Genomic DNA, 26739 nt, shown 5'->3' with positions numbered 1-26739 from the left:
TGCCTGTGTCTCTGCCTCTCTCTCTGACTATCATAAATAAATAAATTTTTAAAAAAATTAAAAAAAAAAGGCCTTGTCAACCCCAAAGGTACTGTATTTTTTGTTTTTTTCTACTTTTATGGCTTTGTTTCTTACAAAGATCTTTAATTCATTTGAATTTTACTTTAGTAGAAAGTGAAAGGTAAGAAACCAACCTTGTGTCTACACTTCCCTCCCCTCTATGACGAAACTGCCATGTCTGACTGCCTTAGCATTTAGCTCCATCTCCAGACCTTTTCTGCCATGCTACCCCCTTTGTATTCATGCACTGAACCAGTCTATTTACAATTCCTTATAATCTTATAACAGGTTTTCACTCAAGATTGTTCCTCATTACTACTTTTCAACATACTCTCAGCTACACTACCTTATTTTCTTCATTTTTATTTTTTTACTAATCTATTTGTCCAAATCGCAACATCTTCTCCCCCCAGGTATTAGTATATTCCTCCTTGGAATGTGTTAAATGTAGAGATTAAAGTAGAGAGAATTTAAATAAATAAATAAATAAATAAATAAATAAATAAACAAACTGATGTCTTTAGAACACTGAATCTTCTTATCTAAGAACAAAGTTCTTAGAACCTTACACCTCACAAGCATGTTTTTTAGAATAAAAACTTTGTACATCTCTAGTGAAGTTTACTCAAGGCATCTTTTCCTAGACGGTTTATCTTTTGGTGTATTTGCTAATGACTGCTATTTGCATATGGAAGGGTACTGATTTTATTAGATATTTATGGTGTACCCAGACATCTGACTGAATCTGGTTATTATTTTAATAATTATATTGATACTCTCAGGTTTTCTAGTTATATAATCAGGTAACCTTCAAATTAGGATAACTGCCTTTTCTTCTCTAAATTATATACCTCTTATTCCTTTCTCTTCTTAAATCCAGTTACTAATTCCGGAATGATATGGAATTGATAACAGTGACAGGGATGTTATTTTCTAGTCTGTAATGAGGATCCTCATAGGTTTGCCTGTTAAATAGAGACATTAATCTCAAGCAGACCTTCAACACCTCTAAGTTACATTTCCTTATTAGTCCATTCACCCCCCTGGTCTTCTTCCTCCTAAATCTCTAGTATCTCCTTGACTACTTTCACTCTCAGCAAATGATCTTCATCCTGAAGAGGATGAAGGATCTTCATCCTTTTCTTCACTGAGAAAAGGGGAGCACTGAAAGAATTTCCACAAACTGCTACTGCCACATAAACCAGCCTACCTGAATCCATACTCACGGACTTTGCCTTCTTCTGTAACTGTGGTTGGGCTGTCCATGCCAACCCCTCCACCTGCACGTTATATTCCAAGCCCTCTGGCCTACTGACAGACATCACTCTAGCAAATCTCTCTCTTCCCTTTCATCAGACACCAACACGTAATCACACTTTCCATCCTTTAAAAGAAATCTCTCTGGACGTCTGGGCAGCTCAGCATTTGAGCATCTGCCTTTGGCTCACGGCCTGATCCAGGATTCCTGGGATGGAGGTCCCACATCAGGCTCTTTCCATGGAGCCTGCTTCTACTTCCTCTGCCTCTCATGAATAAATACATAAAATCTTAAAAAAATAAATTAGCTCTTGATTTCTACATCCTCCTCTCCTAAGCAACCAATTTCTCTGCCTCGCATTGCAATAAAACGCATTGACAATTTTGACAGCTGTCAATATTCTGACTCCAATTTCCCTTACTTTTTCTTCAACCAACTCCCATCACTTCACCAAAAAGAGCCCTTATCAAAGTCACCAACAACCTTCATGTTGCTAAATCCATGGCAAATTTTGGGCCCTTTATTTCTTGACCATAACTAGGATGACTACACACTGCAACTGTCCTTGTTGTCACCAGTTTTCCCCCCACCATGTTCTAGTCTTATAACTTTAAGTGCCACCTGTCAGCTTATGATTCCCAAATCTTCAGCCTGGAATTCCCCCCATAAATTCCAGACTCATATATTATGTAATGGTCTACACCTCATAATTCTACTTGGCTAACTAGTAGGTATTTCAAACCAATGCTACCAGACCAAAGGCTATTTCCAACAAGGCAATCAGAGTGACCCTTCAAAAGGCAAGTGAGATGGTATTACCCCTCTGCATAAAAGCTTCAATGACAGGTCACTGAAGATAGAGGACAGGTCAGAGTCCACAGAGAAGCCTTTAAGGCTTGACCCGATCTAGTCCCTGACCACTCTCTACTCTGCTTTTCTCCTCATCCATTTGCTTCAACTACACTGGTCTCCTTACTATTCTTTGACCATACCAAATAAGCTTCCAGGTTTTGGGACCTTGCAATTTTTCTTTCCTCTGCTGTAATACTATTTCCCCAGAAGTCCACATAGCTTGCACCAACATTTCTTCAGGTGTCTGTTCAACTATCACATTAGAGGCCTTTCTAGACGGCCCTATAAAACTCTTTTCCTTTCATAGTTTATTGTTCTACATACCACTTATTACCAGTTGACATTCCTACCTGCTCAATTTTTTTTTTTCTGTCCCCTTAAAGCCATGGCTGGAAAGCAGACTCCATAAAGGCAGACTTTCTTTTATTCCCAAACACCTGCCAGAGTCTCCACACAGAAATAGCCCTATCAGTAGTCATTTTTTTCATAAATAAGTAAAAATATAAAGACTACCATCTGATTCTTATGAAAGAGTTACATCTCCAAAAGTCAAAATTTGTGTACATATCATGTATGAGGTAGGAAGCATTTTCTGGTTGAAACCTCAGTATGTAGAGAAAGAGGTTTTAAAGTTTCCTGATGTTTTTAAACATTTATGTGCTTAAGAATCCTTAGAGATCAGTTCTTAAATATATAGATTCTTAGGCAGAAGTTCTGAATCTACAAATCTTGGGCTGGGTCCATAAACCTGCACCAAAGATAACTGACTGATACATGTGGTACTAAAATCACACTAGGCAATACTGGCCTAGATCCTTAATACTTCATATACTTTACCTTAGTACCTCATTTTTCATTTCATATGTGCTTCTTTAACATAAAATTTCAATTAAAGGGCATCTCACTATAAATATGAAGGATAAAGCAGGATCTCAAAGTAGGTAACAATGTGTTTAAACAAAAATACTTGAGGATATTCCTAGATATGAAGTATTTTTTAATCTAATGATGCCTTGACCATAGTAAAAAAGCTTCACAGCTATCTGAATTTGCTTTATGAATTGGAATGTAAAGTATCAGATTTCCTCACTGCAAGTAAGTATGTCAAGTAAGATTTCCTCACAGCAAGCACATATGAAACACACAGCATGTATTCCACCTACGGCCTTAGTTAGATAGTGAATACCATTTTTTAGTCAGCTATAATTTAATGACTACTGTCCTTCTGTGTGGATCCAAAAATGTTTTTATAACCTTTAATTTTAGAGTAACTATTTATCCACTTGATATATTAAATATCTAAATACCTGTAAGTGCCAAACACTACCTCTTTTCTAAATACTATATGCTCAACATATTCAACCAATTCCCATAAAATTCAAATTTTTGTTTTAAATGCACACAAATGAATAACTTTATTTTCCTTATTTTCCTTAGAAGGTTCTAAAACCTACCTTCTGGATATCAAAAAGGTAATGGTGCTTTTGAACCAGTGCCTGCTGTGACTTCTCCCTATCAATTGCATCCTAGATCTGTTGGATGGAAGCCTGTTTCACCTCTTCCAGTTGGGCAATTTTTTGCTGCAATTATGATTTTACAACAAAGATCAGTGAAAACCTAAAAGGTAACAGAAATAGCTTCATTCTATACTTCTTCAGTTATATTCTTCATTTGTGAAAACACAAAGAAACATACATATACAGGGAGAAATGCACAAATCCTTAAAAATAATTGTGAGCAATAGCTATGCAGTATTTTGTTGAATGAGCACAACTACGGAAAAACTTGACAGTTTGGTAGATTTTAAAATTTTTATCTTAAATTAATACACAACATTAACACATAATTTTAATCATTGTAATTAGATTCATTTCTATATGCTTGTCCCCTAACATGAACATTAGAAACATCACTTGATGGTACTGATGCTTTTAATAGTTTAAAATAAGGTTTACAGTTCTTACCTCACTGAGTTTATCAGCCAATTTCCCAATAGAGGCACCATATTTTTTAACTACATAGATAAGCAACCCTGTTGATATGGCAGAGAAGGTCTGCAATAATCACATGTATTTCTTTGGACAGAAAATATAAGGTAAGTCCAGTTCAAAGCACATAAGGTCCTAAAAGAAGGAAAAGTTATTTTATGATGGATATACTACACCTGAAAGGAAAGACAGAAAGTTCTACATCTGATTAGTTGAAGGTGTTATGTAATGATTTAAAGTAACTGGATTAAAAATAACCGTACACTGAAGAGCAATATGGTAGCGCTGACAAAAAGGATCTAGATTTCAGGGAATCTAACTATAACATAGAAGAAACTGAACTTATATCATTAAATCTTTCCGTTTAGTTTCCTCATCTGTAAAATGGGAACAGAACTTTTTTCACAGGGTGGATGAAACTGAGAAATAATGTATGTAAAGTGCCTAGCACAACTGCTTAAGTAATTTGTGCAGCAAGATATACTATTTATTGAATGGGAACATTGGTATATTTACCAATGCCCTTTAGAGGCAATGCAATGCCCAGGTATTTGGGTTAAACACCTCAGTTCTCTCACAATCCTCACGGTCCACAAGAAGCTGCCCAGTTTTGCTTACTACAGTGAGGTATACAGAACTGAACATAATACTCTAAATACAGCTTCACCAATTCATTCATTCTACAAATATATATTGAGAACTAGCTAATACCATTACTCAGTGGATAAAATTTATCCACTCCTGCCTGTTTTTACCCAATAGGAGCCTGGCACTGGAAATCAAGCAAGCAAGCAAACAGAAAAAAAAAACCCAAGAAAAAGTAGTATGTATCTATAACGATGAATTAAGTATCAGGATTCTCAATTCCTATAGCACCTAGTTATATAATGCTTCAAACCTAGCTATCTTTTTCTCTAACCAGGCTGTGTGTTCTGAAAGGACACAAAACCATGATGTACATTTCTTTAGGATTTTCTGTTGTGCCTCAGCAGCACTAGGGAAGGACAAAGCTGCCCTCTAAAGGGCAGCATTTTAGTGTTTCTGCGCAAAATGAATACCAAAGAATGTACTACAAGAATAAGAGAGTAACAGTCTCAAAACTATTTTATCCAGTGTCCCATAAAAAGTTTCAATAGCTCTTTTTAAAATGTCTCCAATATATAAATTTTAAAAGTGAATGTAAATTCAAAATTTAAAATTCAAAATTTTAAATGTGAATTTGCAAAAAAGCCTATAGTGGGTAATATTTTTATCACCTGTGGGGATCTGAGGACCCTGACATTTCTTATAGAAACGCTATTTTCAGCCACCTTCTGAAGGGTTAAAAAAACAAACAACCTTTGGCTTCCAGAGTCCCCTCGTCACAGCAGTAGGTGGTGTAAGAATTCTGAAGTGGGAACCTGGGTTCCCATAAACTAAAGAGAGAATAAATCTCAGCCAATTCTTAAGTTTCTAGTGCTTCTTGGTAATAAAAATTTCTTACAGGACTGCTGTGAGGATTAAATAATGTAAATGAAAGCAGACTGCACTATGAAAATGTAAGCTTTCAGAAGAGTGTATGCTTTGTTAAAAGGGAAAAAAACCTAATACTGCCCAACTTCTGTTTTTACTTATATATACAATTTAATAATCTCTATTTTAATCCACAGCTCTTTCCACTACCTGACAATATATTATACAGTTACTCATTTCTTTCCTGTCTATCCTATAGTAGGATTGTGTGTTCCGTGGATGGCAGGCACCTCAGCTCACAGACTAGAAGACTACCTGGCATTCAGTGACTGTGATTTATCAACAAATGGAGACAATGGTATAAAATCAAGTTAAAATCCCAACCACATTTACCACAAAGACAAGTTAGGGCAACCAAATCACAACTGTTATATTCAGTTACTTCCAGAATTTACCTTTGACTTCATTTTTGTGCATACATAGAAGACGTAAGAGACTACCAAAATCCTAGGTAAACAAACTATACCACCTAAACGTACTACCAAACACTGGGCAAATGCTCACCTCTTACTCCAGTTTTGGGATAAAGGAACTGGAAGAATTCTTTGGGGATCAGCCCCAAACAAACTTTTCCTCCATATTCAGGAACACAAGGTATAGGTGCAAGACTCGGCTGCCTCGTGTGGAAGATTCTTATTGCCTGCAATGCCCTATGGGTAGCAATTATACAAATTTATTAACTTATTTTTAAAATATTTTATTTATTCTTCAGAGACACACAGAGAAAGGCAGAGACACAGGCAGAGGGAGAAGTAGGCTCCATGCAGGGAGCCCGACGTGGGACTCGATCCTGGGACTCCGAGGTCACGCCTGGAGCCGAAAGCAGATGCTTAACCGCTGAGCCATCCAGGTGTTCCACAATTATACAAATTTAAAGAGAACATAATGTATGCACAATTAGTAGAAACAATGAATGGGGATGAGGACTGAGGCAGTTTGCTGCTATCATAATGCAAAGAGAACAGACCAGGAATGGGAAAGTTAGGGTCCAATAATTAGCTATGTGGCAGGCAAACGACTTATTTAAAGTTGCATATAACTTTCTACCAATACTAGAAGCCCTTCTGTAGGTCTTAAAGGTCGTCTGTCTAGCACTTTGTATGTTTATTATTAGAACTGCAATATATAAGAACATAGACTTTGCAGCCAGATTATCTGGCTTTATTTTTTTTTTTAAAGATCTTATTTATTATTTATTCATGATAGACATACAGAGAGAGAGAGGCAGAGACACAGGCAGAGGGAGAAGCAGGCTCCATGCCGGGAGCCCGATGCGGGACTTGATCCTGAGACTCCAGAATCACTCCCTGGGCCAAAGGCAGGCGCTGAACCACTGAGCCACTGAGGGATCCCCAGATTATCTTGCTTTAAATCCTAGACCTGCCATTTGACTTTAAGTAGATTCAACTTTTGTAATCGTAGATTTCTCTAGTAGTGTGGGAATATAGAATGAGTTTACAGGGTTGCTTGAGGATTTTAGGTAAAGACCTTCAAATAGTGCTAAGCATACAGTAAAGTTCTATGTAAGGGATTAGCAATTATATATTCACTGTGTTGTAAGCACCTTGATGGCAAGAACTTTGACTTGAGTACTCTCTGTGATGGGGTGCTAACCAACCACTGTGTGAAACAGGCCTTTTCGGTGTAGGGTAGCTCTAATTATGTTCATCTTTAAATGGAACTGCTATGTACCTACTTTGAAACCTCTTTCCATTAGTTCCAATTTCATTTTTCTGTGTACCACATGCAATGCCCAGGTATTTGGGTTAAACACCTCAGTTCTCTCACAATCCTCACGGTCCACAAGAAGCTGCCCAGTTTTGCTTACTACAGTGAGGTATACAGAACTGAACATAATACTCTAAATACAGCTTCACCAATTCATTCATTCTACAAATATATATTGAGAACTTGCTAATACCATTACTCAGCTTGAATTATTATATTATCATAGATTTGTAAATTACTCTCATATTCTAACAGCCCAGGACTGCATTTTAAGCAGTTACTACATATTGATCTCTCATTAAAATTATGATGAAACAAAATTTCCTAGTCTTTTTATATATGCTGTCCAGCTCAGTCTCCTTCAAATCCTCAGTATGTTTTTTGTCCCCCACCTCCCCACTCAACACTATCCCTTTGCAAGGTAAGGGTTTATATTATTTCATTGATTTTGGTGAGCTGCTTATCTTTTGAAGGTTATTTCTGCCTCCCCATGTTTTAGCTAGCCCACTAACTTTTGTAATTTGAGAATCATGCTCGAGGTTCTTTCATTTAAATCAGGGTTTCTCAATCTCATCACTATTGGCATTTTTTGTTGCTGTGGAAGGATGTTCTATGCACTGTAGAGTGTTTAGCTGTATCCTCATGGCTTTTATACACTAAATGCCAGTCAACATCCCCCCCCCCCCCATCCAGTGGTGACAACCAAAAACATCTTCAGACATTGCCAAATGTCCCTTGGAGGGCAATGTTGGTCCAGGATGAGAACCACTGATTTCTTATTTTTATTTTTATATTTTAAGTAGGCTCCATGCTCAATGTGGAGCCCAACATGGGGCTTGAACTCATAACCTTGAGATCAAGACCTGAGCTGAGATCAAAAGTCGGATGCTCAACCAACTGAGCCACCCAGAACCACTGATTTAAATAGTTTAGGCCAACTCAAATCCTCTCTCGAACAGGCTATCTTAAAGCCCTTATCGTCTCTGGCCTAAACTACTTAATAATCCAAAACCTGGTCTCTACTTCTCAACAAACACCCCTTTAAACTTAGCTCTTCCACACTAGTGCCAATATTTTTAAAATGCAAATCTGACTTTAAAACTATATACGATTAGGCGCCTGGGTGGTTCAGTGGTTGAGCTTCTGCCTTCAACTCAGGTCATGACCCAGGATCCTGAGATCTAGTCCCACGTCAGGCTCCCCGAGGTGAGTCTGCTTCTCCCTCTGCCTGTGTCTCTGTATCTCTCATGAATAAATACATAAAATCTTTAAAATAAAAAAAAAAAAAAAACCAAACTAAACAGGCTCCGGACACCTGGGTGGCTCAGTGGTTGAGCATCTGCCTTTAGCTCAGGTTGTGATCCTGGGATCAGGTCCTGCAAGGATTCACTGTGGGAAGCCTGCTTCTCCCACTGCTTATGTCTCTGCCTTTCTGTGTCTCTCATGAATAAGTAAAATCTTAAAAAACACAAAACTCAACAGGCTCTCCTGCCTACAGAAAACAAACTCTTTAACATAGCATACAAGATTCAACACCTGTCAGATTTTATATCCTCATTTTCCTTCATTCTCCTACCCTCTAGCCATATGGAACTACTTCTAGCTCCCCAAAACAAAAAAAGATGTCTCATGCTGCTCTTTCTGCCTGGTAGGTTGGCTGCCAAGCCCACCCAGCCTTCAGAACATCTCAAGCATATCCTTTATAAAGGCCTTTCCAATCTTACATTCACTCACCTTTATGTCAGGTGCTAGGAGCATAAGCAATGAACAGATAAGGTCCCAGCATTGACATTGTACTGGGGTTGTGGAAAGAGGAGCTCTGAAGGGTATTGTTGGGGCCTGGGGCTTATGGAATCCCTAAGGCTAGTAGAAGAATGAGCTGTAATGGGACAAGAATAGAGATGTAAGGAGACAAGTTAAGAGACTACTGAAATAGACCAGGTGAAAGTTGATGGCAGTTCATAATTCAGTAGCAGTGATAGTGGAAGAGTGGTTAGAGTCCAGATATAATTTGGAGGAAAAGCCTTGCTGATGTATTAGGCATAGAATGTGAAAACAAAGAGAAAATGAGTATGTTCCTTATATCTTACATATATAATTATTTTATTTGATTTCTATTAAAATTGTTTACCTGTCTGTATGGAATCTTTTTTCTCTCTTCCCTGGTAAGCTGGAAGCGATTTTAGCCTCACTTTATTGCACACACAAAAATTAATTACAGATGGATTAAAAGCTATTTTTTCAAGGCATCAATATTAAATTTGGCAAGATTTAGGTCTAAGTCTGGAAGCAAAAAGAGTAATTCCAAAGAAAATTGACATGATTTATGAAACATTAATAACATGCCAACACTAAGCACATAGTATATACTATGTATATAGTATATATACATGTATATAGTTCAGTATATACTGAACAGTTTTCAGAATTTTACGGGAATTAAGTCTCTTAGTTCTCCTAACCCATAATGTACTATTATCTCCATTTTGCAGAGGAGGAAATTGAAGTCACACAACTTGTTATGTGGAGAAACCAGGTGTATACCTCTAGCTTTAGTCCTTGCTCTAAACCACTACTCTATAGCTGCCTCCTCTTGGAGGCTGAGCTCAAAAATAATATGCTTCATTGTCTTATTTAAGAAAACTTGTTTTAAGGGAAGAAAATGAGTGGGAAAAATCAGAGAGGGTAACAAACCATGAGAGACTCCTAAGTCTGGGAAACAAACAAGGGGTGGTGGAAGGGAAGGTGGGCGGAGGGATGGGTGACGGGCACTGAGGCACTTGACAGGATGCGCACTGGGTGTTATACTATATGTTGGCAAATCGAACTCCAATAAAAATATACACATAAAAAAATAAACACTATTAATTATTCCCTTCCAAAAAAAAAAGAAAACTTGTTTTGTTTTAGAGTGAGCGATCTGGAAACTCCCGATTTCCGCTGTGGCACTTAAGCCTCGATGAAGGTCACAAGGGAAAAGGGCCGGAGACACCGAAACCAGCTTCTAGTTTTGTTAGAACACATCACTTATCCTCTTAACTCTTTGCCATGAGACGATACGACAAAGTTGCAGGTAGTTACAGGGGCACCACTGTTAGAATGAAGCTTTAGGCCTTTCAAAATTACCTAACAAAAGGTGATTTCGGGCGTAAAGCTAAGAGGGGGTTACAGAGAAGTGAAGTGAGGTGATAAAACAAGGACGAAGTATTATGTCCTTCTCACTTACCCTGGACCAAGAACTGTATTCTTCAGACAGGGGGCTGCAGGTAAACACGGCACAGGTCAGCAAGGTCGAGGTGAAATCTGATCCGAGCCCCGCCCACTAAGGGCGTGCCCCCCTCCCTGTCCCCCGAGACCCCCGCGCTGCCCTTGCGAGGGGAATTCATACCCCACTCAGGCCCAAGTCTCGCTGCACCTTTATTACACCCCCGTTACTCCCACCCCTTCCGATAACCCTAGACGCGCTCCTTTGCAATCACTCTGACAGCTCGGACCAGGGTGTAGGCCTCTCACCCACTGCGGCGGCCGCTGAAAGCACCGCCCGGAACAGCAAGGTCAACGAGGGTCCACGCAGTAGTGTCGGCGTCACAGAGACCTGGACAAGGTACTCCATCAGGGGCAGGAGTAAGACGGCCGCTCACAAGTCTCGCGAGAGGAAAGCATGGCGCCCTCTGTCCATTAACTCTGCCTCGAATTTTTTTCTCGCGATACTAGGCATGGAGCGGGATGAACCTTTTGCCAGAGGGCGCTGCCGACCGTGTAAAGGAACCGTAGAAGCAATTCTCGCGAGATATAGAGTGGCCCGAGACTGTGGGAAGAAGCGGAGGCCCAGAGGGGCACCACGTGGAGGCTTCGGGAGCCGAATCTCGGGCGGGCGTCCAGTTTGGGTCTAGGTTGGAGTTAGAGCGGTGGAGATGCGGAAGGAAGCCCCGCCCCCTCATGCGCCCGCTCGTTTGGAACGGCAGTTAGAGGCTGCGCAGTACGGGTCCGGTGAGCCGAGATCCCGGGCCTGGGACCTCCCTCACCTTGGCTGGGGATGATGCCCTTTCCCGGGACTGGCCTTTCCAGCCCGCCCCCGCCCCACATGCCTTCGTGACCCCTGACTCGCGTCGCTTAGTTCAGTCCTCACCTTTGCCCCGGGTCCTTGAGCTCAGATCCCGACCCGGCCCGCGAGCTGTTGAGTGCGGTCACCATGGAGACGAGCCTGTTCGCTGCTCCCGCGCTGACAGCTCGTGCTTCCCGCAGATGGGGCGCTCCGGCTTGGGGCCTCCAGCCTTAGTGGCCGCTGCTGGGCTGGCTCCCTCTGGCTCTTCAAGGACCCTTGTGCCGCCCCCAACGAGGGCTTCTGCTCCGCTGTCCAGACAGAGGCCGGAGTGGCTGACCTCACTTGGGTTGGGGACAGGTATCCTAGTGGCTTCCGATTCAGGTGAGTCACTTTCTCCTCAACCCCACAGGTGGAATGAAGGATGGGATATGGGTCGGACCGGGCTCAATCTTTAATGTCCCATCTTCAATGCTAGGGGGAGCTTCAGGGTGTTGGTCTGAAGGAGAGATGTTGTGTAGCAGGAAAATGCTTTTCGGAGATTCTGAATTGCCTGGTGAGAATTTCTAACAAAATTAAGAAATGGATCAGGAATGGATAAAGAAGATGTGGTTTGTGTATACAATGGAATATTATTGAGCCATTAGAAACAACAAATACCCACCATTTGCCTCGACGTGGATGGAACTGGAGGGTATTATGCTGAGTGAAGTAAGTCAATCGGAGAAGGACAAACAGTGTATGTTCTCATTCATTTGGGGAATATAAAAATTAGTGAAAGGGAATAAAAGGGAAAGGAGAAAAAATGAGTGGGAAATATCAGAAAGGGAGACAGAACATGAGAGACTCCTAACTCTGGGAAACGAACAAGGTGTGGTGGAAAGGGAGGTGGGCGGGGGAGTGGGGGTGACTGGGTCAAGGGCACTGAGGTGGGCACTTGATGGGATGAGCACTGGGTGTTATTCTGTATGTTGGCAAATAGAACACCAATAAAAAATAACTTTATAAAAAAAAAAAACAAGAAATGGATCAGAACCATTTTTCTTCCCGGCAACCTTCCCATATCCCCCCTCAACCCAGAGTAAGGATAATCTTCATCTTAAAGATGATGCTTAACCCAGTCTGTGCTGTCTCTATTTCTTCCTGTTTTCTTCTCTCTAAATGTCTTCCTTCTGCTTTGTTTGCTTTTAAAGTCAAATTCAGCAGTGGAGTCCTTGGAACTAAAAAATCAGAATTTGGGGATTGGCAGGCATTGCATGGAAGGATAAAAGTGGGCATTAAAGACTGAGCCTTTGACAATTCAGCTTTAGCACTACATATTCAAGATAACTTTTGGGGGGTTCTCTGTACTTAACCTGTCACTGTGCAAGACATTCAGTTATTTACAGTATTTTTAAAGAAGCTGTAAGGTGTTTATTCAAATTGTTCAACAAATACTAATGTCCAACCAATTGGGAAGATTTAACCACACTGGATTGTGTGCTACACAGATTGTTGACACTTTTTCCATGTCTCCTGGAACTTAATCTCTAGTGTCTTCTCACCGGAAGCCAGATAATGGATTTTGCCAGCCATTCCATCTTTTCCTGTCTTTCTAGAAACTTTCCTTGCCTAATTGTCTGGACTGTTATTAAGAAAACAGTAATGCCTGCATAAAGCCAGGTGACTTGGAAATTAGCTGAGTCCTCTTGTGATAGTGGATTTTGCTTTTGCTTTTATAGTGATAGCTTATTTTATTAGTTTAGTGACAGTGGACTCACTTGAATCCTGAAAGTGAATTACTGTCTTTTGGTGTAATCCACACTCATTTCCCTCAACCTTCTCCCCACTCCCAACAGGTGTTGTTGAGTTGTAGGAGCTGGACAAGAACCAGACACTCATTGTCAGCGAGTTCTGCAAGTATGAGTATGATGACATCGTGTCTACAGTCAGTGTCCTGAGCTCTGGCACGCAGGTAGCAAAGACTTCTGGTGGGTCCTTGTGCTGATTGCTCCTGCATTTTACACATCCTTTGGGTGTTTTTACTATCCTATTAGTCTCACCCAGTAAAGTTGGGCTTACTGTAAGAATGCAGTGATTTTTTTTTTTTTTTTTTTTTTTAAATTTTATTTATTTATTTATGATAGTCACAGAGAGAGAGAGAGAGGCAGAGACACAGGCAGAGGGAGAAGCAGGCTCCATGCACCGGGAGCCCGATGTGGGATTCGATCCTGGGTCTCCAGGATCGCGCCCCGGGCCAAAGGCAGGCGCCAAACCACTGCGCCACCCAGGGATCCCGAATGCAGTGATTTATTATGATTTATTATGACATGTCTATAACATTTCCTTAGAGATATTGCAATACGTTGTGAATAGGCGTTTGCGGAAGCCCAGTAGGCAATGACATAGGACATGTCAGTTAAAGGAAGTTCTTGTTGGAACACATGTGTTTTTCCTGTTTCTAGTACTGGCCTCCCCATCCTTTGGCCACATGAGACTCCACCTCACAGGCCTTTTCCACCCCTCCTGTTTCCTCACTATCAGTGTGTTCCCAAGTTCTTTGGCATCTTTTTCCACTTGGTCAGTGATCCTCCCTTTCCATTTCTGATGCTCCCTTTTGCTTCCAAGTTTTACTTCACACTGATAGTGGCACTCACCTCATCTCTCCATCTGCAGTCCCTCACCTTTCATGATTTCCGTGGCTTGTGGTTTAATATCTCATTTTCTTGTAATAGCATTCGAGCTCTTCTGTTACTTGCCCTGTAAATATAACTGCCCTAATTAAACCCAGTCACAGTGGAGCCTTGGCATTCTCCAAGTATACACTCTGAAACTTGTGTATCTTGCACTTTTGAATATTCACTTCCATAAGGTTTCTGTTTTTCTGGTGAGAATCATCACTTTCTATTAATGTTACTTTTTAAAAAATTCTTTTTTTTTTTTTTTTTTTACTCTCTTTCATTAACAGTAGTAGCAGCTGACTTTATTCTGGGAGTCATTCTTCATGAAGATGATGCCTAGAGCATTAATGTGTGTGTGGTTAAGAGATGTAGGTGCCGGGTGATTACCTGGTTCCCTCAATGTCTAAGTGCCATTCCCTGCCAATTCTAACTGCAAAATGTACAATTCACATATGTGCCAAAGCAAAAAAACAGAAACTCATACATATCCCATACCTTCAGAGTCCAGGATTTAACAAATAGTCAGTGTTAAAACACTGATGTCTTTTGTTTCTTAGATCTATGAGGGATTTTTTTTTAAGATTTTATTTATTTATTCATGAGAGACACAGAGAGAGAGAGAGAGGCAGAGACACAGGCAGAGGGAGAAGCAGGCTCCATGCAGGGAGCCCAATGTGGGACTCCATCCAGGGTCTCCAGGATCAGGCCCTGGGCTGAAGGTGGCGCTAAACTGCTGAGCCACCCAGGCTGCCCTATGAGGGATTTTCCTGGTCTGCACTAACTCCTTCAGCACTTCTTCCATTCACCGTATTTCATCAGTTCTTTGTATTTGTCTTACTCCCCCCCCCCCCCACTGAATTGTAAATCCCTTGAGGGCAGAGGAACCACTTATTTATCTTTTATATTTTCCCATGGTTCTTGTCTCTGAACTTTGCTTTCAAGTGAGTGGTCAATTCCTTTTCATTGTGTTGGCTTTCTATCGATTCTAGGGCTAGGAAAGAACTATGAAAGGTGGTTTGATTACATCCTTCGGTCTTGGTCAGAGTCATATTCAGACTCTCTCTGGTAGTCTGGTAAATGCCTTTAGGTGGTTTCCACAGCCTGTAAGCATCATAGAGCAGTGATCTTCAAAGTTTTTGGCATGTAGCCCTCCTGAAAATTTTTTGAAAAACTACCCTGTACCACATTTTTAAATTGGCATCTAAGTTTAAATAATTGCAAAGGAGGTACTTTCTGCCCATATAGTGCACTGGTTTCAAGCACACGTTTGTCAAAATTTTGGATTTGCAGTTTAAGCTCCTTTAATCTATGCAAAATGTCAACCGAATAACCTAACTGGCTAAAAACCAACCTGCATTGTTAAGCCAGCTGGCCAAGTTAGACTCAACTTTCTTTTTTCTTTTCTTTTTTTTTTAAGATCTTATTTATTCATGAGAGACACACAGGGAGAGGCAGAGACACAGGCAGAGGGAGAAGCAGGCTCCCTGTGGGAAGGCTGATCTGGGACTCAATCCCTGGACCCCATGGTCACACTCTCAGCCGAAGGCAGACGCTCAACCACTGAGCCACCCAGGCGTCCCTAGACTCAACTTTCTATCAGAAAAAGTCTGACTTCATTTTTAAGTTCAGTTAAATTTGTCAGATGTGTCCTCAGGACAACCATCTGTCATAGTTTTTAAAATTTTCATTGTTAGGTAGAAATAGAGTCCCAGAATTCTCTAGTTGTTTGTGGTGTGTTGTGGTTTGTGGTAGGATGAAACAGGGCCAGCCTCTGCACTGAATTTTACCCAGATGCTCTTTGGCTTTCAGGGAAAAGCCCCTTTTGTTTAATACCTTAGGGTTTTGGAGGGATCCCTGGGTGGCTCAGCGGTTTAGCGCCTGCCTTTGGCCTAGGGCGTGATCCTGGAGTCCCGGGATCGAGTCCGGCGTCGGGCTCCCGGCATGGAGCCTGCTTCTCCCTCCTCCTGTGTCTCTGCCTCTCTCTCTCTCTCTCTGTCTATCATAAATAAATAAATAAATCTTAAAAAAAAATACCTTAGGATTTTGGACACCTGGGCTTTGTACTATGGTGAGATGGGTGGGTGAGAAGTGCATATCCCTTCTAAAACTGGGAGGAGGGGAATGTGAAAGAGGAGGTAGGAAAGGGGCACTGGCAGACTGGCAGCAGCTTCTCAGTTCAATTTTAGGAAAGAGAACTTTGTTTTTTTGTTTTGTTTCTAAGTTCAATTTATTTAGAATAGCTAGTAAGTGTTGATGTCAAAAAAAAATTCAAAGGGTACAAGGTACATTATAGAGGACAGTTTGTCTCTCTCACAAACGGAACTTGCAGTTATCAGGTGTGCCTCTGAGGAGGCAACCACTGTTATTGTTCCAGAATACTTTTTCGTTGTTCCTCCAGAAATATTCTAAATGTATACAAGCAAAAGCCTATCTCCATCTGTCATTTGAATAGCTCTTTATTATTAACACAAATCACAGTATACTCCTATACATTGCTTTTTCCAATTAACTATGTATCTTAGAGGTGTTTTAATATCTGAACGTGTCTATCTCATTTTGAAAGTAGCTCCTAAGTAGTCTTTCTTTTTAATTTTTTTTTATTGGAGTACAATTTGCCAACATATAGCATAACACCCAGTGCTCATCCCGCCAAGTGTCCCTTTCAGTGCCCATCACCCAGTTACCCCAACCCCCGCCCACCTCCCCTTCCAATACCCCTTGTTCATTTCCCAGAGTTAGGTATCTCTCATGTATTGTCACCCTTACTGATATTTTCACTCATTTTCTCTCCTTTCCCTTTATTCCCTTTCACTAATTTTTATTTATTCCCCAAATGAATGAGACCACACAATGTTTGTCCTTCTCTGATTGACTTATTTCACTCAGCATAATACCCTCAGGTCCATCCATGTCAAAGCAAATGGTGGGTATTTCTCATTTCTTTTTTTTTTTCTTTTTTTTTTTTTTAAGATTTTATTTATTTATTCATGAGAGGCACAGAGTGAGAGAGAGAGAAAGGCAGAGACACAGGCAGAGGGAGAAGCAGGCTCCATGCAGGGAGCCCGACGTGGGACTTGATCCCAGGTCTCCAGGATCACACCCTAGGCTGAAGGCAGGCACTAAACCACTGAGCCACCCAGGCTGCCCGGGTATTTGTCGTTTCTAATGGCTGAGCAATATTCCATTGTATACATAAACCACATATTCTTTATCCATTCATCTTTTGATGGACACCAAGGCTCCTTCCACAGTTTGGCTATTGTGGACATTGTTGCTATAAACATCGGGGTGCAGGTGTCCCGCCGTTTCACTGCATCTGTATCTTTGGGGTAAATCCCCAGCAGTGCAATTGCTGGGTCGTAGGGCAGATCTATTTTAAACTCTTTGAGGAACCTCCACACATTTTTCCAGAGTGGCTGCACCAGTTCATATTCCCACCAACAGTGCAAGAGGGTTCCCCTTTCTCCACATCCTCTCCAACATTTGTTGTTTCCTGTCTTGTTTTCACTATTCTCACTGGTGTGAGGTGGTATCTCATTGTGATTTTGATTTGTATTTCCCTGATGGCCAGTGATGTGGAGCATTTTCCCATGTGCTTGTTGTTCATGTCTATGTCTTCCTCTGTGAAATTTCTATTCATGTCTTTTGCCCATTTCATGATTGGATTGTTTGTTTCTTTGCTGTTGAGTTTAATAAGTTCTTTATAGATCTTGGATACTAGCCCTTTATCTGATAGGTCATTTGCAAATATCTTCTCCCATTCTGCAGGTTGTCTTGTAGTTTTGTTGACTTTTCTTTTGCTGTGCAGAAGCTTATTATTTTGATGAAGTCCCAATAATTCATTTTTTAAAAAGATTTTATTTACTTATTCATAGAGACAAACACAGAGAGAGAGAGAGAGGCAGAGACACAGGCAGAAGGAGAAGCAGGCTCCATGCAGGGAGCCTGACATGGGATTCGATCCCTGGTCTCCAGGATCACACCCCAGGCTGCAGGTGGCGCTGAACTGCTGTGCCACAGGGGCTGCCCCCAATAATTCATTTTTGCTTTTGTTTCTCTTGCCTTCATGGATGTATCTTGCAAGAAGTTGCGTGGCCAAGTTCAAAAAGGGTGTTGCCGGTGTTCTCCTCTAGGATTTTGATGGAATCTTGTCTCACATTTAGATCTTTCATCCATTTTGAGTTTATCTTTGTGTCTGGTGTAAGAGAATGGTCTAGTTTCATTCTTCTGCATGTGGATGTCCAATTTTCCCAGCACTATTTATTGAAGAGACTGTTTTTTTTTTTCCAGTGGATAGAGGAAAGAGAACTTTGGTTGTATGTATGTGTGTATGTATGTATTTATTTATTTATTTTTGAAGTTCGATTTGCCAACATAACACCCAGGGCTCATCCTGTCAAGTGCCTCCCTTAGTGCCCGTCACCCAGTCACCCCATCCCCCCGCCCACTTCCCCTTCCATCACCCCTTGTTCATTTCCCAGAGTTAGGAGTCTTTCATGTTCTGTCTCCCTCTCTGATTTTTCCCACTCATTTTCTCTCCTTTCCCCTATGATCATTTTCCTCATATGATCTTTCTTCCCTTGTCTTTACTGATTCATTGTCTTCCCCAAATGAATGAGACCAGATCTGCCTTTTAGTGTTAGAACTCCATCAACATTTTCCCTTAGGTTAAGTCTGATTCAAAAATCTCTCAGAAAATGTGTTAAATTGCATCATGAGATAAGGGGTCCCTTGGTGGTATCTGGGCTGCTTGGTAGTGATACCTGAAGCTTCTCTGTCATGCTTGCTTCTCTCTCTCCTTCACAGCTCACTCTGGGCAGGTCATCTGTGTCACGGCCTCTCCCCACAAGGATTCCATGTTCCTTTCATGCGGTGAGGTGAGATACAGCCTTTCCTTCCCTCCTCACTTCTAACCACGCTCGAACCCTTTGGCCACAAGTCTAGTGTGGAGGCCTGCAGCTGCTTTTTGGATTGTGAAGCTCTTTTCCTGTTCCTCCTTCTAGGACAACAGAATTTTACTCTGGGATACCCACTGTCCCAAGCCAGCATTACAGATGGATAAGTCAGAGCCAGTGGTGGAAGGGTGGTAGTAAGAGGCTTCCTGGGTCAGAGACAAAGGCAAAGTCACCAGATGCTTAGTCATTGTGGCTTAAGAGACATAATCACTCTGTTTCCCATTGAAGCTCTGTTGATTCCATTGTGTGCAGTGGGTAGCAAGATGAAGGGTTGGTTTGTGGGTGGCTGATTTACTTTACGTTTCTAGGATGGGTAGACAAAGAGGCCAGAATTGTTGTCTTCATGCTTTATACCTGAAACCTGCCTGTGACTAGTGTCCAGAAAGACAAGAGGCCGAAAGATAAATGAAGGTATGAGGGCAAGGACACAACTACCTTAGCAGGGTTTGGGAAGGCAAATTAAGGTGCTTCTGGAACTTGGGGTGATTTCGTTTGAGAAGCTCCTTCACAAAGCTGGGCTCTGAGTCTTGTTTCAGATCCCTCTTCTCTCTTGCAGGCTGCACTGCCTCTGGCTACCTTCCTACCTCCCTGGCTTGGCATCCTCAGCAGAGTGAGGTTTTTGTTTTTGGTAAGGTAGCCTCTCACACAGCATTTTGACTCTGGGAAGGGGGAGGATGAGAGCACACTGACCCTGTAAAGCAAAAAGCCCTGGCCACTCCATCTCAGCAGCACACCTGAGCATTCTGTAAATTCTGCCAGTGGTGAGGTGGGAAGGTGAGATGATCCAAAAGTGGTTTTAGTTTGACTTTGAAAAATGTGATGACTTTTTTCCTGGTAGATTTGATTTCTGAATGTGTGCCTCAGCTCCTATGTTTTGGGTGCAGCCAGAAGTCAGTGGACCACAACAGAACATAACAGTGGATTGTTATGTAGAGAATTCTGTTGTAGAGTGGGGGTAGCGCTCATGCCCTCACAGCGATGAGGCTGTACCTGTGATGACATAGTTTGTGGTTAAAATAATAACTACCTCGTTCATTAATTTTCACAACCACCAGTGACTAATTATCCTCATTTTGCAAAAGAAGAAACTGATGCACAGAGTGGTTAGCTTGTGTAAGTCTGAGGGACTAGCATTCAAATCCAGGTCTGGCTGACTCCAGGACCCATGCTCTTATCCACTGTGATGGGCTCCCTGCTTTCTCTAGGTGTTGAGAGTGGGACTGTCTCCCTGGTGGACACCAAGAGTGCAAGGTGTGCCCTCAGCTCAGCTGTGCACTCATGTGTCACTGGGCTGGTGTTTTCCCCACATAGGTACTGTCCTTTGTCCCCAAGGGCCTGCTGGATATGAATGGGACAGTGCAGGGGTCTGCTTATGTTTGCAGAGCATTAGCAGATAGATCATTCCTAAAGCAGACAGTGCCATAGCTGAGGTTTCAGAATGCTAAAGATCTCTTAAGACTATAGTCCTAAAGAAAAAAAAAAAAAAGACAATAATCCTTTCGTGGGTGATGTGGTTTCTGTCTGCACATGGCTGAACAATGGTCTTGTTCCTGCTCAACACCCAAAAAGATGAATACTGTGGGCTTCGGAGACTCTGGGTGGGAAAACTGTGTTTCTGGGTTATTGCTAAAGCTGCAAGGAGGGACCAGATGGGGTAGTTAGTTGCCAGGATGATTGTCAACCTGGCTTTGTTGCATTTCCCTCATCTTTCCCTGGAACTTGTAATGTGGACTTGAGTGGTAGCCAGACCTTAACCCAAAGTGAGGAGCAAGAAACCTCCTCTGGGTCGCTTTAGGGTGTGGGTTGGGGACTAAACTGGACGGGATTCATCTTGGGACCGTGACTTTACCTGTCATAACCCTCCCCTTGCTCTCCTAGAATTCCCTTCCTGGCCACTATCAGTGAGGACTGCTCACTCGCTGTGCTGGACTCAGGGCTTTCTGAGGTGTAAGTCATCAGGAATTGAGGAGAAGAGCTGCGGGTGGCTGTATCCTTTCTGTTTTCATTAAAGTACACCGAGTGCACTGTCTCACTCAAGGGGACTAGGTGATGGCAGCAGGCTGACACTGTCTCCCTCTTCCTGGGGCTGACTCACAACCAGCTCTGTCCCTGGTCAAGGTGGGGTGTGGTGGCAGGTGGGATTTCCCAGCCTGGTGTTCCAGCTATCCCCCAGAAAGGAGCAGTCTGCCCTCTTCACATACAAGGCACATCCATAAAATGGGCCTGCTGTGGGGTGAAAGGCAGCAGAGTACTGGAATTATACTTCCTTCTTCACTTGGATTTGCTCTCTGATCCTGGCCCATGTTACTACCCTTCTCTAGCCACCACTTTTATATGGAATTAGGGCACGGGACTGAGTAAAAGCTGAGGTTCTCTGTGGATAACCACATTGCCATGCATTTGGTGAAGTTCATGTAACACATCTAGAAAGGTGTTTTGGATTCTCTCTCCTTTCCACCTTTGCTTTTTCTTTTCCTCTTGTCTCTCACCATGTCCAAACTTTCCTTTTTTCTCTTTTAGGTTTAGAAGCCAAGCCCACAGAGACTTTGTGAGAGACGCTACGTGGTCCCCGCTCAATCTCTCTCCTTACCACAGTGGGATGGGACAATCAGGTCATCCACCACATCCTGCCCACAGAGCCTCTTGCAGCCCTTGGACCTAAGAGTATTTCTGAATAGATTGGATTTAAGACAAAAAGCAAATCCCCTATGAGTATCCACTCCCTTTGCCCCTGTCAGCCTGTGAGACCACACAGGAGCCTTACAGTATACTCTGCACCAGATCTGGGCAGTTAATAGGCATTGTCTCTCAGCCTGAGGGAGACTGGATTCTGGGATCCTGTAGTCATAGGGAAGAAAAACTTTCTTAAAATTGGATATGTAGGTATGTCTGAGTGTGTGTGTGTAGATACATATTTTTTGGTGGTGGGAGGGAATTAAGTCCATCTTACATCTTTCCCAAGCTCTCCCCCCTACCAGAAACAAAAACAAAAAAAAGTTCACAAAAGGGTTTTATGCTTCCTATGTAGCTGTGCATGAGAAATTGGCCGTGATTGGATGAGGTATGGGATGTGGGCATCCCTGGATTCTTGGAGGCAGCTGTATATACTACTCATGGAGATGGGAGCAACTTCATTTTTTATAGAACTTAATCTGCCTTTCTCATGGCATGCTTCCATTCACAAAAATCCTGCTTAGCTTACCTCAAGGAAGAGTCAGGACACTCATCATAGTTTTGCACATCTCTTTGCCATTAAACAGAGTCAAAAATGCATTTTTCTGGCTTTTCAAAATTTTGGCTGGTGCCTGTGTAATGCTCCCCCTATACCCCCTGCCCATGGAATTGTATATATGAAAGATGAGTGTCATAGATGCCATGGAAAAAAGTTGGGATGATGGAGAGCTTAAAATTCAGTTAAGTTAAAAACTGACACAGACTTGCAGAAAAATGTCAGCCATGTTTCCCACTGAAAAACAGCCTGACTCTCCTGGCCTCTGGATCCCATTCTCTGGACATAGGAATTCTGAATGCTGTTTCTGTGGACTCTGAAGATTTTATAAAGTGCAGCATCTGAAAATCAAAAATACTTTTTGGTGAGATAAAAAGCTTAGGCTTTGTTGGCCTGTCTTTTGAAGTGTGTGTTATGTGCAGGTAGACATATCTCACTATGTGAGGCATCAGGGTATCAATCATGGCCCAGGATTTGTGTGTGTGCTTCCCTAGCCCCTTAAGAGTAGCTAGATGGAATTTAAATATTGGGTTACTTGGGTTGGTGGACTGGCTATTGCCAGAAGTCCTGGTCAGTTCTTGATTATGAAACTAAATACAATCAATTATGTACTTTGGTGCTTTGCAAGTTTAGCTCAGCTGCAGTCACATGAAACTGGGCAGTTTGAAGGAATATGGACAGAATATTTTAAGTAAAGCTTCCATGCTTCACCCTTGCCAAACATGAGCTCTGTTGTCACAATGACCCCAAGTAAAAACATTGGAATTTGTAGTCATGTGATTACTGGGTTTGGGGTAAGGTGGGGAGAAAGCCTTCACTGTTCTTAACAGTAACTTCTTAGAGGGTAATAGGGGTGGGTGGGTATAAATGCTTAAGTTCTTCACAGAGATAAACTTCACAAAGTTGTAATGGCTTAGAGAAAGTGAGGAGGAATGGAGTGGGTAGGAACTAAATTTGCCCAGTCCTTTTCCTCCTGCACTTGAATGATGGAGAAGAAAGCAGTGAAGTGAGAACCCAAGGAAATGTCTGTATCAAGGTGGTTAAAATGACAGCAAAGAGGAAAAACCTAGTTTTTGAAAACTCACATTATCTTACTGTTAAAAAAAAAAAAAAGTTGGTTTGTTTAGGTCATACTTGTCCAATTTGCACATGAGTATCATGAAAGATTTGGCCGAATGCTTTGTTAAAACCAAAGTATTTCAACTCTGATCTTGCCATCTAGTTGAGTATTATAAAATACAGCAAGGAATTTGCTACTACTGTAGGCCACTTCTTCAGGAAGCCAAATAAAAGACATTTGTAAATGTCTTCTCATGAGAACAAGCTAAGCACTAGGGAGGAGTATTTTCAAATATCTGGGTGGGTGTGTAAAATATATAACAATAGTTGTATTTTCTGACACTGAGAGCTCCAGGGTTGAGAGCAGACAGAGTGACCTGGCAAAATGACTTTGAACATAACCCTCATTCAGCATTTACTATTCATCATCTGCTATACACATGGAGTCACAGTTGCCATCCTTGGCATGGTCATCACTGACCGAAGCAGAGGTCACTCCTAGGCATCTATTGTTATATCGTGGTGTTCTCTTTATCTTCCATCATCCCAGGGCATGGAATGGAATGGTTAGGTCTGAGATCCAGCCTTACCCACTGTAGCAAAGTAGGATCCCAGAGGACTGACCCAGGTGCAGATGACGGTTCAGACTGACAAGCAACTTTAACTCTGTGCTGGGGACAGCATTAAGAACTAGTGCTGGCCATGAATCTCACATATATGAATCATATGTGTGTGTGTATATATATATATATATATATATATATATATATATATATATATGTCAAGAGTGCAGTCTCTGGTATTAAATTAAAAACCTAGTTGCACCATTGAGGTATGTGGCTTGAACAAGTTGTTCAACTATTCTGAGTTACATAATGTGAAAATAAGGATTATCAAGTTTTCATAATCTGAAAATGGGCATTTTTTTTTTGTTAAAGGTCAATGTGATAATGTATTTTCACGCAAAACAATGGAAAGCTTCTCTCATTCCAGCATCACACATTCTATTAGCTGTGTCAATGCAGACAAAATCTGCCCTAATCCAGCATTTCCCAAAATGGAGTCCAGAGAATTTTTTCTTACAACAAGCTCAACAGGAAAAGAATTACAAGGCTAAGAAGTAGAAAAATTCTAAGTTAATCAATATCATATTTGTTTACCACTAGCGTTTCCAGAAGTATAGTACACAGAGGGGTGCATTTTGAATCTTTCTGAAGACAGAAAGAGTATGGAGTATTTTCCAGATTTGTTGGGGCACAGGACCCTTTTTAATCTAGGGGCCATTTGCTATATTGTCTCAATTCTAAAATGTATATTTCTTTCATATTTTAATGTTTCCGATGTTAGGGCTATCTTAAAATCCAATGTACATTTAACAGAGAAAATTATTCTAAAATTGAAAAAAAAAGAACTAGTGCTGGGCAGGAGTTGGGATGGAAGGGCACAAACCTAGTGGGAAATCTCAGTGCTATGGAATCTGGGGGACAGGAGGCAGCCTGAGGCAGCCTGAGGCAGCCTGAGCTTATGAGTCGAGAGAGGCAGGCATTCACTTCAAGGGGGTCTTAAGAGATAGGCAACAAGGGCTCCAGGTGACTGGCAAGACTGAATCAGGACCCAGGCTGTGGGGAACAACTGTATTGCCTATGGTTTACAGAACAGGAAGAGAAATTAATGCAAAGACCCGTTAACAACAATTAGGTGACTCAGGCTAGGAATTGGAAAACCCCACTAAGAGCACAGTCATTAGTGTTAGAAACCAGACCAGGAGAAATGTAACCAGTGGCACAAGTTGTTGCCCAGCCTGACCCATTGTTGCTCAAGAGGCTTGCTTGATCGTCTCCTGATGCAAGGTACTCTTAGCCCAAGGAATGGAATGTGACACTGGGCGTGCAAGTAGGACTCAAGTGGCCCCAGGATTGGTGCACAGTAAGAGTTGGATCTCAAGTCTGTTTAGCAGCAAAACTCCTATTTTCCCCACTGCCCCTATCCAGGAGAGATGAGAGACACATACTTCTCTAGGAGGGAGACATACACTAGCTCTTGAGTATATGATCAGTCTGTTCACTAGAAGCTCCCTGAGAGCAGAAACTATGTCTTGCTCACCGTTGTATCGAGTGTCTAGCAGGGCCTGGCATATGCTCAACAAATACTCATTTAGTACTTAAAGGAAGCAAAGATGGATGAACAAATGGAACAGTATTTTTAGGTGGGGTGTTCCATCGGGCTTGCCTAGGGTTTTACTGAAATATCCTTTGTGTAACCATTCTATACCATTTAATGCTTTTATCACATGATATCACAGCAATCTGATTAAAAAAACGATTTTTATGATTTCTTCATACCGGAAGTGATGTAAATTCCACCACTAGTCATTATACTTCCCTGTGTCATTTATTATATTGACATCTGGTTAGTCCCTCAGTGTCATGTGGACTAGGTGAGCTCTCAGTCTTCTGAGAAGATGGGCACCCAGTTTCTAGTCCTTCATGATTGAGACTCAAACCCTGAAATGTGGGACCTACTCATGATCTGAGATCCTCTGTAGCAGAAAAAGAACATTGGTAGAACATAAAAGCATCTGGCTACGGATCTATTTTCTTTATTCTTCACATTGTATTTTTAAAATATTGGCCCTCAGGTATCCAGAATTATACTTCTTATGTTCCTTAGGTTCATAACACATTCTAGCCCTGGCTCATTCATATACTGGCTCAAACATTCTCGACTCCCACAAAAAATCAGATTTTTGTCTTTTCTTGAGAAGTTGAGACATCTTCCAATATGAGGTCTATTCCACTACATGGCAGCCATTGGTGACTACTTGGAGTGCAGTCCCTGCTCTGTTGTCTCCTGACCAAGAGGCTTTGTGTTAGTTGGTGTGTATCACTGGGCTTGAACTATTCCTCTAATAAAGTGGAGAGTGAGCTATTCTACTGTGTCCACTTCACTCATTTATGTTACCTGAACGTTACCTGCCTGGCAAGTGTCAGCACGTGAGTTTGAGAACCTCACTCTGTGGGGCAGCTCTATTGGCGTCCCTAGTAACAGCTACTGTTTACTGAGCCCGTATGACACCAAATTCCTGAACTAACCATTTTTCATACATTATCTTTTCAATTTCTATAAAACCTTATGAGGTGAGTATGAGCTGTTATCTCTATTTTACAAGTATGGAAGCTGCAGCTCAAAGATCTAAGTAACACCCACAATTATAAAACTTCTAACTGATGACACTGAGATTCAAACCTTAGCCTGTCTAGGTCCAAAGCTGGAACTTCTATCCTTTATATTACGCTGCTTCCCTAACCAATAATCTGATAACAGTGGAATTACTGCCTCCATACAGGATTTACTCTTCATACTCAGTCCATGGGAGGCAAATACCAGGAATAGAGC

General features: G+C 41.6%; 1 protein-coding gene and 1 pseudogene across 1 annotated transcript in view; one reads left to right on the top strand and one right to left on the bottom strand.

The window, feature by feature from the left end:
• Nucleotides 1–11152, bottom strand: part of LOC121490993 — an 18163-nt pseudogene extending 7011 nt beyond the window's left edge.
• Nucleotides 11153–11245: 93 nt separating this feature from the next.
• OVGP1 (oviductal glycoprotein 1) overlaps nt 11246–26739 on the top strand; it is a 28255-nt gene continuing 12761 nt past the window's right edge. The window contains exons 1-5 of the mRNA XM_041755285.1: nt 11246–11824; nt 13279–13410; nt 18907–18977; nt 19364–19466; nt 19612–21667. The gene's annotated coding sequence lies outside the window, so the exon portion shown is untranslated. The remainder of the gene's footprint in view (nt 11825–13278; nt 13411–18906; nt 18978–19363; nt 19467–19611; nt 21668–26739) is intronic.

Source organism: Vulpes lagopus, chromosome 5, assembly GCF_018345385.1.
Source record: "Vulpes lagopus strain Blue_001 chromosome 5, ASM1834538v1, whole genome shotgun sequence".
NCBI classification, from domain to species: Eukaryota; Metazoa; Chordata; class Mammalia; order Carnivora; family Canidae; genus Vulpes; species Vulpes lagopus.
This window is presented reverse-complemented; position numbering and strand designations above follow the sequence as displayed.